The sequence below is a fragment of the Prionailurus viverrinus genome, chromosome C1 (assembly GCF_022837055.1).
Source record: "Prionailurus viverrinus isolate Anna chromosome C1, UM_Priviv_1.0, whole genome shotgun sequence".
NCBI classification, from domain to species: Eukaryota; Metazoa; Chordata; class Mammalia; order Carnivora; family Felidae; genus Prionailurus; species Prionailurus viverrinus.
Window position 1 is genome coordinate 113835505 of NC_062568.1, and position 4281 is coordinate 113839785.

General features: G+C 45.3%; 1 long non-coding RNA gene across 1 annotated transcript; it reads right to left on the bottom strand.

Moving 5' to 3' along the window:
• Window positions 1-2003: 2003 nt before the first annotated feature.
• Window positions 2004-3524, bottom strand: LOC125173930 (uncharacterized). The gene is made up of 2 exons (XR_007155193.1): window positions 3249-3524; window positions 2004-2499 (listed from the first exon to the last, which is right to left on the bottom strand). It is a non-coding gene; the product is annotated as an uncharacterized LOC125173930 (long non-coding RNA).
• Between the last annotated feature and the right edge of the window lie 757 nt (window positions 3525-4281).

Sequence of the window (4281 nt, forward strand, 5' to 3'; positions counted from 1 at the left end):
ACAGTCTAAGTCCTCACTGTTTTCCTTTAGGAGTTTCAACTCCCTTGGCAGGAAGGCAGGAAGAAGAAACTCCCCAGTGTAACCTTTGCTTCTGTGGCTATCTGTCCACTCGTCCTCACAGCAGGCTTCCAGATTCACATAATGCTGACAGACCAACCCTCTGCTGGCCTGAGATTCTGTCTTCCTGTCTCGCAACAATGTCAGGGCAGGTAATGATCCCTCCCGGGCGCTTCGCTTTTGAAATCTTTTGGAGTCCTTTTCACGTTTTGACTCTCCCTCTGAGGGAGAGCTGGCCACATGCCAACCGTAAAGCACTGTTTGGCGCCTGTGCAGATCCCTCCCAGTCTCAGCTGGGCCTGTTAAGCTTCAACACCTTTGTGAAATCCCTTCCTTCCAGGGCGAGCTTTTATTAGCAACCTCTGGGTTCTGTGGCTCTTAGAATGGTCTTCTTTCTGCTACCTTCTCGTCTGGTGGCCTCCTTTTTGTTTGCCACCTTCGCTATGGTCTCTATTTTTGTTGGGGGGAATCGGAGAGATTAAAGCTCACACATCATGGCCACCATCTTGCCTCTATTCTCCTTCAAGCTCCACCTTTTCACCTCAGGACAATGTTTCTGACGCGCTAAACTAATTAAGCTCTTTGTCAGCTCGGATGCATTCAAGAGGCTTCTTTCCATGATTGGACAACAACCCAAATCCCTGAGGCCCTCCACTGTCGGGGGGGGGGTCCCCTTCTTAGGCAACTCACTTCATACACGGCCTTCTCTAACTTGGAGAACAGATGAGGCTCTTCCTGCCTCTGCCTCTGCCCCTGCCTCTGCCCAGGTTTCCCTAACCCAGAATGCCTAGTCTTTCCCTGTAGCTATCGGAATCCTTCCCACTCTCTGGGGACCAGTTCAAGTCTGGCCTTCCCCATGATTTCCCCTCCCATGCCTCTCCTCCTTCAACACCTCATCACTGTAAACAGTTATATTTCTTGAGCACTTATATTTAAGTGCCAGGCACCAGATACTGCAAAACCCTCTATATACATACATTATCCTAGTTAATCCTACGACAGCCCTGTGAGATGCTACAATTACTATCCCATTTTAAGGAAGCTGGAACTTAAGAGAGACTCACTATAACATGCACAAGGTAATGTGGTCGGTGGCAGAAATGGGATTTCAACGTACTTTGTGCCTTCAGAGACTATACCCTCATTTTGCTACCCTGGTGTCAGAGACGGCTACCGTTAACATTTTTGGGGAGTATCCTTCTAGACATTTCTTTTTCTGTGTTTCTCTTTCTAGATATACAGACATATGTGCCCTTCTCCCTCCCCCTCTCGCTCTCCACCCCCCATACGCACACACTCGTAGTTAGAACAAGGTTTTGCATAAATTTTATATAAAATTTGCATAAATCACTCCCTTCATTCTTAAAGCTATTAGCCACAGCAGTCCTGTCTAGTTTGCCTTCCAAGTAGATTTTCAATTCCTTGGTAGCCTCTTGCTTCTCGAGATCTCCCTTCACTGCAACGAACTCAGTGCTGAGCACTGAGCAGGTACTTTATTTTTTATTATTTTTTATTTTTATTTTTTAAATATGAAATTTATTGCCAAATTGGCTTCCATACAACACTCAGTGCTCATCCCAAAAGGTGCCCTCCTCAATACCCATCACCCACCCTCCCCTCCCTCCCACCCCCCATCAACCCTCAGGTTGTTCTCAGTTTATGAGTCTCTTATGTTTTGGCTCCCTCCCTCTCTTTTTTTTTTTTTTTCCCTTCCCCTCCCCCATGGTCTTCTGTTAAGTTTCTCAGCATCCACATAAGAGTGAAAACATACGGTATCTGTCTTTCTCTCTATGACTTAATTCACTTAGCATAACACTCTCCAGTTCCATCGACGTTGCTACAAAAGGCCATATTTCATTCTCTCTCATTGCCACGCAGTTTAAAATGCTTGTTGGTGGATGAAAACACGAGAGTATCTGTATAACAGAAAAAGACTAACTTGCAGATAGAGTTACGCATATATTGTCATGAAGGCCTAGGGGGCCAAGAGAAAAGTCTGCTATCCTTCTGGCCACACACCTCTGGGTGACGTCAGGCAAGATACTTAGTTGGGGAGGTAAAGCAATGATGCTCTTGTCTCTGCAGCCGTGAAGGGAGGCCAGGCATATCTCTCATGGTATTAAGACCACCTTCTACGGAGAGAGGCTCCGAGGAAATTGAGGTAACCTCGATCAAGTGCTCGGAGTGTCCTGCAGAAGCTGGACCACACATGTACCGGGGATAATTGCTGGGAGGAGGAGGCGGGCAGGAGCAGGAGAGTCGGTCTCTGTGCTCACCCAGCAGGATGTGAAAAATTCAGCTGGGTTCTTTTTATAGTTTCAATCATCCCTGGTAATGAAGATTCTGCAATTAGAACTCAGCTGGCAGTGGTTTGTGAGGCAGAATAGGATCCTGGGTCTGCGGGAGGGCAGGCCTGTTTTTCAGGAAGGCTTGGAGGCACCGCTGGGAGCAAGAGATGTGATGTCAGGACGAAAGCTATTTTTACAGACCATTTTCTAGCCATAATCACTCCTTAAATAAGTTCCACTTGGGCATTACATTTTACTTAGACTACACTCAGCTCTCAATTATCTGTCCAAATGGAGGGGAGTATTAACACAGATAATAGAAAACAGCGACGCTGCATTTATTCAAACCACTGCTAATTTGGAATTTATGATCATTTCACCTGGGCTTGATTAGAGTTTACTTGTGTATATTCTTTGAAGAGGGAATTTGTTGAAAAATACTCAAGGTGGATTAGCCTGTTTTTACGAGGACACACTGTTTTCAAATACTTAAGCATAATAAGTCAATTTTTATGAAGCACTTACTATGTGCTCTTCGCTGCGCTAAACCCTTTACATCTGTTATTATCCGTAATCCTCTTAGACGCCTCGTTAGATAGGTAGTGTTAGCAACCCCATTTTAGAGGTAGAGAAATGGGACTCTTGTCTGAGGTCATATAGCCCGTAAGGGGCAGACCCTGGCTCCAAGCTACCCCTGCCGCCAAGTGTGAAACAGCAGGCTGGTCGCAAGCCAGCTCCTACACTCAAAAAAACAAGTCCGGTCGCCTCTGCGTGGCACTGCTGTTCCCCATCGGAACTATCCTCACTGCTTTTTCAAAATCTTTGCCGTAAAGCATGAGAGGGACGCATCAGCTTCTTGCTAAAGTATGAAATGCCTCGCTCATGCCTTGCTTGTGTACCTACCTCCTGGTTAGTTCTCTGTTGAACTTAAAACTCTCGCTAAAACTCCCATCCTGGGACAACCCTTCCGTCTCTCGACATTGTATGACAAAAACAGAAAACACATCTGCTCAAAATGACATTTCTGTGCTGACAAACTTCTCTGGTGAGCCACAGGCTGTGATTGGCTGTCACAGTCACAGGCCCGTGCCTGGGATGTACTGACCCTACCCATCCCTTCCCCAGTGTGAACGCTGGGGTCCCTTGTAGTATATACACTGCCAGGTGTTGCGGAATGGAGGCCCCATGGAAACAAGGAAAAGAAAAAGAAGGGAAACTTACTGCTTCTCAACGTTCCGAGAGTCATAGAAAACAACGTTCTATTTTATACTCTTTAGAGGAGGGGTCTCACGCGTAGGCGCTTCCACAAAAATGTGAACTTAATTCTGTGGATATACGTTACTCTGATGAAATGTGCCATGATTCTAGCTCAGGCATAACCATCACGAGTAAACACACACACGCACAAGGCACATAATTAATGTACTGGAAAACCTCATTCTCCTGGTACCCTAAGCCTGAAAGTCGACAGTCACAATATGACGTTCTAATTATGTTTGTAGGTATGGCAGTGCAATGAGCCTTACTTAATGATATTTAGTCCAACATCCTGAAAGTTCATAGGCTGGCGAGGCCTACTTCGGAAGATCAGACCAGAGAATGTAGATGGAGCTGACGTAGAATTCAAGTGGTTACTACTAGAATAAGAGAAGGTTTGGGATGCTTTGTAAAATCCAACTCACTAATACCGCTCCCCGCCCCCCATACACACACTTTATTAAAGATAAGAAAATATTTTTAAGAAAAGCTACTTTGGCCTTAGATTGACCATTTAGTTTTGCAGAAAGGCTGCTATGTAACAACAGAAAAAGAAACCTAAGTATGGTTAATACAGTGAATTCAGCCCTCCATGCAGATTATTCAAATAAATCTTCAATCTCTGGTCAATTTAATCTCTGGTAAACTTGCTCTATCTTCCTTCAGTCCTACGACCTTC